At 40.6% G+C, this 14138-nt stretch overlaps 1 pseudogene; it reads left to right on the top strand.

The window, feature by feature from the left end:
• The first annotated feature begins 4821 nt into the window (after positions 1 to 4821).
• LOC103123351 (protein farnesyltransferase/geranylgeranyltransferase type-1 subunit alpha-like) lies at positions 4822 to 5873 on the top strand (annotated as a pseudogene).
• Positions 5874 to 14138: the final 8265 nt, after the last annotated feature.

The raw sequence follows: 14138 nt of genomic DNA on the forward strand, positions 1-14138 counted from the left end.
TAATGCACATATAGAAGTGTAAAACTATATCTCCTAAAATTTTGTAATACAGAATAACAAGGCTAAATTGATACAACTAGAGATAGATATTCTTCTTTTTTAAATTTTAATTTATTTATAAAAAAGAAAACACTGACCAAACCATAGGATAAGAGGGGTACAACTCCACACAATTCCCACTATCAGAACTCTGTATCCCATCCTCTCCCTTGATAGCTTTCCTATTCTTTATCCCTCTGGGACTATAGACCCAAGGTCATTGTGGGATGCAGAATGTGGAAGGTTTGGCTTCTGTAATTGCTTCCTTGCTGAACATGGGTGTTGACAGGCTGATCCATACTCCCAGCCTGCCTCTCTCTTTCCCTAGTGAGGCAGGTTTCTGGGGAATCAGAGCTCCAGAACACATTGGTAGGGCTGTCTGTCCAAGGAAGTCTGGTTGGCATCATGTGAGCATCTGGAACCTGGTGGCTGAAAAGAGAGTTAACATACAAAGCCTAACAAGTTTGACTAATTATGAACCTAAAAGCTGGAGTAGTGCAGATGAAGAGTTTTGGGGTGGGGGTCTCCGTTCTGTAGTTAGCTAGTAGGCATATTTTAGTTATATTCCAAAGGGCCTGTGGGTATACTAGTTTTTTTTTCCCCTGAGCCTGACATCTGATATGCAGGGGAATCCAAGTTATTGTCTGGGGAGATGATGTCATGCCTGGAAAAAGGACCAGAAAGATGGATCAGGGAAAAGAGTAGCTCCCAAATATGGGAAAGGGTATAAATACTATTGACTGTAAACCCCGTCGATGTGATGTAATCTGGGGCCTATATTCAGCTTAGGAGCCTATGTGACCTCTGCATCTCTCTAGATCTGAGCTCACATTCTGTGGTCATAAGTAGGAATGCTCCAAGCTGCCCCAATATCAGGACCCAGCTTCCTCAGGTGTAGCATAGAGTATGTTGTCCATCTTCCCTTCGGATTCTCTACTGTTGTTGATCCAAGTTGAGGGCAAGTTCCTATGGGGGCCCACAAAAGGGTCTATTGTGTTGTTCCTTTTCAGTATCTCTCTACAGACAGACTATGACCCACATAATCAACGACTACCACCTTTCCAGATTCAAAGGAGGTCTCGAAACTTTACATCAGGCTCAACCTGATGTTGTTGACTGGCTACGGAAGAAGGGCAAACGCTAGAAGAAGAAGAATCTCTCTCTCTCTCTCTGGTTCTGGGGTGGAATCCAGGGGAAAGGTGACGGACTGGTTCTTTCTCGCTCACGACGGGTGACACGAAGTAAAAGACACCAGGGGACTCTTAGCGTGCCTAGAATCCTAGAATCCCAGAATCCGTTTATTTGCAGAGTGGACATGAGTTAAATAGAAAAGCAAACGAAGGGAATATTACTGAAATATGTCAGAAATTACAGGTTTCTTAACGGTCGGCATGCCCCTAAGGTAGGGGGCTGGTATGACAGGAATTGATGAGATACAAGACAGTTATTCTCCATGACACAAGCAACTTAATTATCCAAAGGTATTTGAGAGAAGCATAGGGTTTAAACCCGTAGGGTGGGACAGAGAGAAGATGGATATCAAAGAGCCATATAGTTTGGAATTTCTCTTGTCTGGGGTCTGAGGTGTGTGATGAAGTGTGTGATAAGGTGTGTTCTTCTGTGATAAGAAGGTGACTTTGAATAAGTGAATCTGCGGCCATGTGGCCTGCAGTTAATGGAGGGAAGTACTGGGGTTTCTGTGGGCCTGAGAGTCAAGAAGGAAAGAACCAAGTCTGAGTTTCCCCCCTTATGCTCACCTCGGTTGAGAGAGACTTACCAAGAGGTTATCTTTTCAGACCTCCATCCAAGGATGGGGGTGGTTCTCCCTAAGCTCTATCAGGCTTACACATGGTCCCAACAGCTCCTGATAGAGATGATGGGTAACAATGGAAAGAGGGGTTCATTGTTCTTGATAGCTGCATAGTATTCCATTGTGTATATATACCACAGCTTTCTCAGCCACTCATCTGTTGTTGGGCACCTGGGTTGCTTCCAGGTTTTAGCTATTATGAATTGTGCTGCTATGAACATAGGAATACACACCTCTTTTTGGTTGGGTCTTATGGAGTCCTTGGGGTATAACCCCAGGAGAGGAATTACTGGATCATATGGAAGGTCCATGTCTAGCCTTCTGAGAGTTTTCCAGACTGCTCTCCACTATGGAATACTATGCAGCTATCAAGAACAATGAACTCACCTTCTCTGACCCATCTTGGACAGAGCTAGAAGGAATTATGTTAAGTGAACTAAGTCAGAAAGATAAAGATGAGTATGGGATGATCCCACTCATCAACAGAAGTTGACTAAGAAGATCTGAAAGGGAAACTAAAATCAGGACCTGATCAAATTGTAAGTAGGGCACCAAAGTAAAAACCCAGTGGTGAGGGGTAGACATGCAGCTTCCTGGGCCAGTGGGGGGTGGGAGTGGATGGGAGGGATGGGTCACAGTCGTATGGTGGTGGGAATGGTGTTTATGTACACTCCTAGCAAAATGTAGACATATAAATCACTAGTTAATTAATATGAGAGGGGGAAAATCAATTGCATGTCTCAAAGTTTCTCAAAACACAAACTGAATCTTTTTAATATATAGGCTGTTTATTTGATATGCGGACTCTCTCAAAAGCCTAGACCAAGTAGATTAGAAGCATCCAATAGCACAGCTATATACAAGATACTGGATACTGTACAGCAAACCATAACAAAAGGACTTTTCAAAGTTAACCCAATTAACAAATAATGTGATGATAACATTAACTATCGATTGTCTTTTTGAACCCTAAGACAGCAGGAACCTCACTTCTCCACTATAGAGTCCCTACTTCCCCCAGTCCTGGAACCCTTGGATAGGATACATGCCCACTTTCCCGTATGCATCTCCCAATCCAAACCAAATAATATTGCATCCGCCGATCACAACCTAACCAACGCAATGATTGCCACCTCAACATGCTTCACCTCAGACTGTGTCCAGAGACTTCACGTGTGGAATGACAACCCTTCAGCTTCATTACTCAGGTGAAACCTTTCCTTTTATAGTACACTCTAATTTCATCTCAGGTAGTTCACTTTCTAACAAAGTCCCATAACCTAGATATACGCCAGTTTCTGTGAGAGAGAGCTTATTTTCACACGTATCCATAAACTACTGCAAAATATATACCTGAAAGCAGAAGTACACTAGAGTTTGCAGTGAGTACCTCCCTAACACTTCCTCTCCACTATTCCAAGCTTGGGATCCATGATTGCTCAACAAATTGTTTGGCTTCATATGTTAACTCTCTTTTCAATCACCAGGTTCCAGATGCCACCAGGATGCTGGCCAGGCTTCCCTGGATTGAAGACCCCACCAATGTGTCCTGGAGCTCAGCTTCCCCAGAGGCACACCTTACTAGGGAAAGAGAGAGGCAGACTTGGAGTATGGACCGACCAGTCAACGCCCATGTTCAGCGGGGAAGCAATTACAGAAGCCAGACCTTCTACCTTCTGCAACCCTCAACGACCCTGGGTCCATGCTCCCAGAGGGCTAGAGAATGGGAAAGCTATCATGGGAGGGGGTGGGTTATGGAGATTGGGTGGTGGGAATTGTGTGGAGTTGTACCCCTCCTACCTTATGTTTTTGTTCATTAATCCTTTCTTAAATAAAAAATTAAAGAAAAAAAACAATGGAGAGAGGGATTTATTTGAAGTCTAGGCCCACCATGTCTGTTTGGAAATCTCAGGACAACCCAACTAGGGCCCAGCTGATGGGGTAGCCTGATAGTGACTAAAGAGCCATCATTAAAGTATGCCAGTCTCTTCTTGCCCTTATTCAGCTTTTGCAGTCCTTGGTTTGATAAGGATAGCTTGGGAGTGAGTGAGGGAAGTGTAATAGGAAATAAATGAGGAGGGTATCTAAGTCTAAGTAGACTCTATTTCATTATGAACTTGATACTGACTCACTGCAGACTATTGTGTACTTTTGCTTTCAGGCATATATTTTGCCCTAATTTATGGCTACATGTGAACATATGCCCTACCTCACGGGACCTAGTCTATATCTAGATTTTGGGACTTTGTTAGGAAGTGAACCACCTGGAATGGAATTAGAGAATCCTATGAAAGGAAAGGTCTCACCCAAGTAATGAGGGTGAAGGGTTGACATTCCATGGCTGATGTCTCTGAACACCGTCTGAAGTGAAGCATACTAAGGTGGTACTCATTGCATTGAGAAATGGAGTTTCCTCCCCCCTCTTTTTTTATTGATTTAGTAATGATCCACAAGACCATTGGATAAGAGAGGTACAATTCCACACAATTCCTACCACCAGAGTTCCATATCCTATTCCCTCCATTGGAGGCTTCCCTGTTCTTTAACCCTCTAGGAACATAGGCCCAGAATAATTATGGGTGCAGAAGGTGGAAGTTTATGGCTTCTGTAACTGCTTCTCTGTTAAACATAGGCATTGGCAGGTCAATCCATATTCCCAGACTATTTCTATGCTATTTCTTTTACTAATTTTTGCCTGAGCCCAAAAGCTAACATGGAGGTGGAATAAAGGTATAGTCTGGGAGATGGTGTCAGAGTTGGAAATAGGCTCTGGAGAGGTGAAGTTCCAGAGTACACTGGTGAAGTAGTCTGCCCAGGGAATTCAGGTTGGTATCATGGTAGTAATTTTGTGGCTAAAAAAGCATTAAGCTATAAAGTAGAACAAATTGTTTAATAATCAGGAATCTAAAGGTAAGACTATAGCAGATGGGGGTCACCTGGAGCCACTACCTCCCCCACTCATTGCTCAGCCATACATCCCATCCCCTGTGCAGCAGCAGGAAGAGGAGATGGCTGAGGCTGGACATTGGTGGCATCCCTATGATTGGTGGGTTTCTGATCCTGGACTCCCCCACTTATGTCCTGTACAGGGACAGGGCAGAATAGGCTGAAATAGACCCAGTGTTGCAGAATGATGGCCTCAACCCAGTGGTCCAGATCATTTATAGTGGAAACTTTAGAGATGCTTATGATTATTTCTGGGCAGTTCTACAGTGTGATGAAAGAAGTGAACAAGCTTTTAAACTAACCAGAGATGGTAGTCAGTTAAATGTGGCCAATTATACAGTGTGGCATTTTTGGAGAGTTCTTCTAAAGTCACTTCAAAAGGATCTATATGAGGAAATGAACTATATCATTGCAATAATTGAGGAACAGCCAAAAAACTATCAAGTTTGGTATCATAGGTGAGTATTAGTTGAGTGGCTGGAAGATCCATCTCAGGAGCCTGAGTTTATCGCTGATATTCTTAATCAGGATGCAAAGAACTACCATGCCTGGGAGCATTGGCAGTGGGTTATTCAGGAATTTAAGTTTAGGATAACGAGCTGCAGTATGTAGACCAACTTCTCAGAGAGGTTGTGAGAAATAACTCTTTTTGGAAGCAAAGATACTTTGTGATTTCTAGCACCACTAGCTACAATGATACTGCTATACTGGAAAGAGAAGTCCAGTGTGCTCTGGAAAGAATCGGACTAGTACCACATAATGAAAGTGCATGGAACTATCTGAAAGAGATTTTATAAGACCTTGTTCTTTCCAAATATCCTAATTTGTTAAGTCAGTTACTTGACTTACCACCAAGTCACAGTTCCCCCTAATTGCTTTTCTTGTGGATATCTATGAAGACATGCTAGAAAACCAAAGTGCAGACAAGGAGGACATTCTGAATAAAGCACTAGAGTTATGTGAAATCCTAGCTAAAGAAAAGGACACTATAAGAAAGGAATATTGGAGATACATTGGGACATCTCTTCAGAGCAAACACAGCATAGAAAATGACCCACCAATAAATGGACAGCAATAATTCCACCTAGAAGAACTTGATGGAATGCTTCTATTTTGCTTCTAAAGATTCTGATGCAGGAGTTTTAAAACTAGAGTGAACTTTCCCTTTGCCTGTGGTGTAAGACCTGCATTACACAGGTACTGCTTTTTAACAAAAATTATGTGTGATGCTCCTTGGATGCTGCTGCTATTTGGACTAATTCTAAGTAATTTGGTTCTTTTAAAGTAATTCTCGGGGGTTAGGGAGGAGGGGAAGAAACAACGTCACACAAAAGAACTTTTTTTTTTAATCTTATCAACATTTACTCTAATCACTTAGCATCTCTTCCATAAACAATATGTTTATCAGAATTTGCAGCAATAATGATTGCAGGTAACTTTTGTGCAATAGATGTGAGGTCACTTAAATTTGGTTAAGGAGGGAATGCAGTTGTTACATTAGAGCTGCTATGCCACACTCATAATATCTTGTTATTAGTATAACCAACTAATGCCAAAAGGATGATTTTATAATAAAATTATAGACCCCAAAATAAACAAACAAAAAACTATAGCAGATGAGATTTGGGGTCTCCATTTGAAAAAAGCTAGTAGGTCTATTTTAGGTATATTCCAAGGGGCCCATGACTTTACTAGTTTTTGCCTGAGCCCGACAGCTAACTTGGAGGTGGGCTAAAGGTATAGTCTGGGGAGATAGTGTCAGAGTTGAAAATAGGACTACAAAACTCTATCAGGGAAGATGGTAGCTCCCAAGTATGGGAAAAGTATATAAATACCATTAACTTTAAACCCCATTGATTTGATCTGGGGCCCATATTCAGCACAGGAGCTTGTGTAACCTCTGCATCCCTGTCAGTCTGAGCTCGAATATCATGTTCATAGCTAGGAACATTCTAGACTGCTCTCACTGCACGGACCATTTTTCTTAAGTGGAAGAGTGTGCTGACCCAACTTCCCTTCTGAGAAAAGGCAGTCCATACATACCATTGTTGATCCACATTGAAAAAAGAGTTCTGTAGAGACCCACAAGAGGCCCCACAATGTTGTTCCTGATGGAAATGACTAGTGACAGTGGAGAGAGGGATCTATTAGAGGCCCAGGCCCACTATGTCCATATGGGAATCCCAGGATTCCCTGACTAGGGTCCTGGATAATGGGGTGGCTTAGTAGTGACCAAAAGAGCCATCATTAAAGTATGCTGGTTTCTTGCCTTTATCCAGCTTTTATAGTCCATACTTTATCTGACAGGGATGGGCTTAGTGTGACTGAGAGAAGTGAAATAGGACATAGGTGAATAGGGTATTTAGGTCTAAGTAGAAATAATTTGATTAAGTACTTTACTGTATCTTTTTTAGGTCTTTTTACTTGCTTGCTGCACTTATTGAGTCACTGCAAACTCTTGTGCACTTTTACTTTATATATTTCCTCCTAACTTATGTACATGTGTACATATGCCCTGTCTCACTGGCTCTGGTCTATATCTAGGTTCTGTGGCTTTGTTAGGAAGTGTGCTACCAAAGTGGAATTAGGGAGTCCTATGAGCTAGGAAAATTCTCACCAGAGTAATGGAGCTAAAGGGTTGAAATTCCAGGCCTGGCATTTCTGGACACTGTCTGAAGTGAAATATGTTGCGGTGGTACTGGTTGCATTGATTTCTTTGAGATCAGTAGAAGTAGTATGGAATGGTATGGATAGAGAGAAGCATGAAGAAAATCGAGCCATGCCACAGAGTTTCCCGGACTGGGAGAAACATGGGTTTTATAGAGAATGGGGAAGGTTCCTGCTATCTTAAATTTTAAAAAGGCAATAAATAGTTATCGTTATAACCCAGTTACTTGGAAATTTGGTTTACTTTGAAAATCCTATGGTTAGGATTTACTGTACTATACAAGACCTTACCATGATTTATGACATTTAATGCTATTTACAAATAAATATATCTTACATACTGACAAGACCAGCTGCTTCTGATCTAAGATTATAGGTGATTTAATAAGATACGGAGAGTCTATAACAGCATAATGCATGAGCAATGAATATGGTAGAACAAAATATTTATGAAATACTACTTAATTTAAACATGATGAAAATACTAGTAATTCACAAGACCAAGTGGGAGGCAGAGACAGTTTAGCATTCACAAGTTAATCTATGCAATTCACCGTATTCATAAAAAGAAAGATAAAATCATATAGTTGTATCAAATGATGTTTAAAAGGCATTTGGCAAGATTCACCATCTATTCATGACAAAGACACTCCATTAATTGGGAATAGGACACTTCCTTAGCACAGCAAAGAGAATATATTATAAACCCACAGCTAACATTATCCTCAATGGGAAAAACTGAAAACTTTTTGCTTAAAAACTGGAGCTAGATAGGATGTCCTCTATGACTATTATTATTCAACATAGCCCTGAAGGTTTTCAATTCTGCAATCAGACAGTAAAGATGGATCAAATACATACATATTAGAAAGGAAGAAATAAGGCTATCACTGTTTATGACATGATAATGTACTCATAGAGTTCCAAAGATCCCAGTTTAAAAAATACTGTAAATAATAAATTCAGTAAAGTAGCAGTATATATAATTAACATGCATAAACTTGTGGCATTTCTTTTTTATAGTTTATTTTATTTTTTTTTATAGCATGGAAACACTGAAAAGACCATAGGATAAGAGGGGTACAGTTTCCACCACCAGAACTTCGTATCCCATCCCCTCCCCTGATAGCTTTCCTATTGTTTAACCCTCTGGGAGTATGGACTCAAAGTCATTGTGGGATGCAGAAGGTGGAAAGTCTGGCTTCTGTAATTGCTTCCCCGCTGAACATGGGCGTTGGAAGGTCGATCCATACTCCCAGAATTTGTGGCATTTCTATATGCAAATAATGAGTTAAAGGAAAGGGAACTGAAGAACTTAGTCCCATTTACGATCATCCTTATCTTTATTTTTCTTTTATTTATAAAAAGGAAACATTGACAAAACCATAGGATAAGAGGGGTACAACACACAATTCCCACCACCAGAACTCTGTATCCCATTCCCTCCCCTGATAGCTTTCCTATTCTTTATCCCTCTGGGAGTATGGACCCAAGGTCATTGTGGGATGCAGAAGGTGGAAGGTCTGTCTTCTGTAATTGCTTCCCCACTTAACATGGGCATTGGCAGGTGTATCCATACTCCCAGCCTGCCTCTTTCTTTCCCTAGTACAGTGGGGCTCTGGGGAAACTGAGCTCCAGGACACATTGGTGGGGTGGTCTGCCCTGGGAAGTCTTGTTGGCATCATGATAGCATCTGGAACTTGGTGGCTGAATAATGAACCTGAAGGATTGAAATTCTACTCCTGACATCTCTGAACACAGTCGGAAGTTAAGCATGCTGAGGTGGTACTTATTAAATTGATTAGATTGGCATCAGAAGATGTAGTATCAGTTGGTATGAATTTAATGAAGCATGCATGAAAGTGAGCCCCATCCTAGAGGCTCCAGGACTGGGAGAAATATGGGTTTCATTATAGAGGAAGTTGGAGTTTCCTGCTGTCTTAGGGTTTAAGAAGACAATAGATAGCTATTGCTATAATCAAATTATTTGGTGATTAGGTTAACTTTGAAAATCTCATTGTCAGGATTTGTTGTATCATACAGGACCTCATCATAATTTATGTCCTTTGATGTTATTTATATATAGCTGTATCTAATAAGGTAACGTCCCTGGTTGCTTCTGTTCTCCCTGGTCTAAACTAAAAGCTTTATTTTTATTTTTTGCATTAATTTCATGTATTACAGAGAAAGGAAGAGAAAGAGAGACTCTATGGAAGCAATCTGGTTTATACAGTGCTAAGGCTGGAAGACTTTCATGCATGAAAGTGCAAAGCTTTGGGGCCATGAAGTGGTATGCCAGGTTAAACACAGGCTCAAGACGGGATCCTTAAGCCAGTGCTTGTGCTTTGCGCCACGTGCACTTAACCCACTGTGTTACCGCCCAACTCCCTAGAAGATGCTTTTAACTTCAATGATGTCTTTAGGTGCCATCAACATAAGTAGATTTTGTTTATATTGTACTTTACTGGGAGAGGGAGGTTAATGGTTTACAGTAAAGTTGTTGACATACAGGTACAACCTCTCACCTTTTAGATGTCTGGGACACTCTCGCTTCCAAAGTCTAGATTACTCTCCACCATCAAAAACAATAATATCATCATCCATCATAAACCTCATCCACAACCAAAATGTCATATCAAAACTGTACCCATCAGAAAACTGTCTAATTTATCCCCCAGAGAACTGCTCAGCTCTGATTTATATGGTGGTGCCAGGAATTAAACCCAGAGCATCTGAACTGCAGGTAAGAAAGTCTGTTGATATCAAAGACTCAGCCTATGTATTAAAAAGACTAGTCTGTTCTTTAAAAAGTTTGAGACATTCAATCAATTTTCCCCTCATATTAATTAAGCTTAGATCAGGGAGAACAGAAGCAACCAGTGGCACAACTATATACAAATAATGTCAAAGAGCATAAATTATGGTGATGTTGTGTATGATACAATAAATCCTAACAAAGGGTTATTTCAAAGTTAACCCAACTGCCAAATAATGTAATTATAGCAAAAACTATCTATATCTTCTTAAAACCTCAAACAGCAGGAACCTTCAGCTTCCTCTATAGAGCCGATATTTTCCCCAGTCCTGGAACCTCTAGGGTGGGGCCCACTTTCCTGGATGCTTCTATCAATTTATACCAAATGATATTGCATCCACCGATCCCAACCTAATCAACGCAATGAGTACCACTTCAGCATGCTTCACTTCAGACTGTGTCCAGAGACTTCAGGCATGGAATGTCAACCCATCACTCTCATTACCTGGGTGAGACCTTTCCTTTCATAGTATTCTCTAATTCCGTTCCAGGAGGTTCACTTCCTAACAAAATCCCAAAACGTAGATATAGACCAGGTCCCATAAGACAGAGCATATGTTCACATGTATCCACAAATTAGGGCAAAATATATACCTGAAAACAAAAATACACAATAGTTTGTAGTGAGTCAGTATCAAGTTCATAATGAAATATTGTCTACTTAGACTAGATACCCTCCTTACCTACTTCCTATTACAGTTCTCTAACTCACTCCAAAGCTAACCTTATCAAAGCAGGGACTGCAAAAGCTAAATAAAGGCAAGAGACTGGCATACCTTAATGCTGACTCTTTAGTCACTATCAGGCCACCCCATCCATCAGCTGGGGCCCTATTCGGGAAGTCCTGAGATTCCCAAACAAACATGATGGGTCTAGACCTCAAATAAATCCCACTCTCTATTGTTACTGGTCATTCCTATCAGGAACAACACAATAGACCCCTTTGTGGGCCCCCATAGGACCTTGCCCTCAACTTGGATCAACAATGGTAGAGAATGTTCCATCCTCTGAAGGGAGGATGGACAACATACCCTATGCTACACCTGAGGAAGATGGGTCGATATTGGGGCAGATTGGAATGTTCCTGCTCATGGCCACAGAATGTGAGCTCAGATCTAGAGGGATGCAGAGGTCACATAGGCTACTAAGCTGAACATGAGTCCTATATCACATCAAATTGATGGGGTTTATAGTCAACAATATTTATATACCTTTCCCATATTAGGGAACTACTCTCTTCCATGATCCAGCTTTTTGGTCCTTTTTCTAACCATGAAATCATCTCCCCAGACAATAACTTGGATACACATGCATATCAGATTTCAGGCTCAGGGGAAAAAAGAAAAAAAATGTATAGCCACAAGCCCTTTGGAATATAACTAAAATATGCCTACTAGCTATCTACAAAATGAAGGACCCCCTAAGTCTTCATCTGCACTATTCCAGCCCTTAGGTCCACGATTGATCAACAATTTCTTTGGCTTTGTATGTTAACTCTCTTGTCAACCACCAGGTTCCAGATGCTAGCATGATGCCAACCAGACTTCCCTGGACAGACAACCCCACAAATGTGTCCTGGAGCTCAGCTTCCCCAGAACCCTACCCTACTAGGGAAAGAGAGAGACAGGCTGGGAGTATAGATCGACCTGTCAATGCTCATGTTCAGCGGGGAAGCAATTACAGAAGCCAGACCTTCCACCTTCTGCATCCCACAATGACCTTGGGTCCATACTCCCAGAGTTAAATAATAGGAAAGCTATCATGAGAGGGGATGGTATATGGAGTTCTGGTAGTGGGAATTGTGTGGAGTTGCACTCTTCTTATCCTATGGTTTAGCCAATGTTTCCTTTTTATAAATAAAAATTTTTTTAAAAGTCAGTTGATACAGCTGCTGTTATCTACCCAACCCAGAGACAGTTGACTTGTAAAACATTTACCCAATAAAAATTTTAAAAACACTACAAGTAATCAAATTTTAAATGTAATTTATATTTTTGCCTGTTATGAAACTATGTGAAAGCATTTTACCTGATAAATCTGGAGGAACTGCAATAAGACAAGAATTACTTGGAGTTTCAAGAATTACTTAAGAATTTACCACCTAGGCACTTCTTTTTGAAGATAATAATTCTAACTTCAATGTAGCAAAGATAGCCTATTAAATCCAAGTCATAAAGAAGATGAATAACCTAGAAATTCTTTGGTCTAAGACGTCATAGGCTTAAAAAAAGTTTTTAGTACTATTTATAAGGTTGCAAAACTTTTTAAAAACAAAGTTTAAGGATCATAGTTAATATCAGCTTTTATTTTAAGGAAACATTTTTGAAGTGACTGGTACAAATATAGGAATTTATTTTTAAATTCTTAATTACAGAGTTGAAGATATTGCAATGTATCTTTACTACTTTTCGATAGACCAGGTCCCATGTGATAGGGCATATGTACACATGTATCCATAAATTAAGGCAAAATATATATCTGAAAGCAAAAGTGCATAATAGTCAATAAATGAACAAAGCAAGTAGAAAGACCTAAAAAGACACCATAACGTACCTAATGAAATAGTTTTTTAGACCTAGACACCCTCCTCACCTACTTCCTATTACATTCTCTCAATCATTCCAAAGCTAACCTTGTCAAAGTAAGGACTACAAAAGCTGAATGAGGGCAAGAGACTGGCATATTTTAATGACGACTCTTTAGTCACTACCAGGCAACCCCATCATCTGGGGCCCTAGTTAGGGAGTCCTGGGATTCCCATACAAGCATATGGGCCTAGACCTCTATCAGATCCCTCTCACCACTGTCATTGGTCATCTCTATCAGAAGCAACATAATGGGCCCCTTTGTGGGCCCCCATAGGACCTTACCCTCAATGTAGACCAACAATGGCAGAGACTGTTCCATCCTCCGAAGTGAGGTTGGATAACACACTCTGCCTACCACCTGAGGAAGTTGGGACCTGAAATTGGAGCAGTCTGGAATATTCCCATTTGTGACTACAGAATGGGAGCTCAGACCTACAGGGATGCAGAGGTCACATAGGCTCCTAAGCTGAATATGGGCCCTAGATCAAACCAATGGGGTTTACAGTTAACAATATTTATATAATTTCCCCATATTTGGGAGCTACTCTCTTCCCTGATACAGCTTTCAGCCCTTTTCCAGCCATGATGTCATCTCCCCAGACATTAACTTGGGTCCACCTATATATCAGATGTCAGGCTCAGGCAAAAACTAGTTGGGTCATGTCTTCCTTGGGATGTACCTAAAATAGGCCTACTAGCTATTTCCAAAACGGAGACCCTAAATCTTCATCTGCAATGTTCCAGCCTTTAGGTTCACGATTAGTCAACTATTTGTTTGGCTTTATATGTTAACTCTTTTTTTCAGCCACCAGTTCCAGATGCTACCATGATGCCAACCGGACTTCCCAGGGCAGATGACCTCACCAATGTGTGCCCACTTACCCAGAGCTCTGTCTCACTAGGGTAAGAGAGAGACAGACTGGGAATATGAATTGACCTGTCAACACTGATGTTCAGCGGGGATGCAATTACAGAAGCCGGACCTTCCACCTTCTGCACCCCGTAATGACACTGGGTCCATACTCCTAGAAGGTTAAAGAATAGAAAAACTATCAGGGGAGGGGATGGGATATGGAGATCTGGTATTGAGAATTGTCTGGAATTGTACCCCTCTTATCCTATGGTCTTGTCAATATTTCCATTTTATAAATAAAAATTATAAAAAATAAAAGTTTTAGGGCAAAAATAATAATATCAATTTATATGGTTCATAAAATAAAAACAAAATTGTTGAATAAGGTAGTTTGAGCATTTATATTATTCTTTTTTTAAA

This window comes from Erinaceus europaeus, chromosome X, assembly GCF_950295315.1.
Source record: "Erinaceus europaeus chromosome X, mEriEur2.1, whole genome shotgun sequence".
Lineage (NCBI taxonomy): Eukaryota > Metazoa > Chordata > Mammalia > Eulipotyphla > Erinaceidae > Erinaceus > Erinaceus europaeus.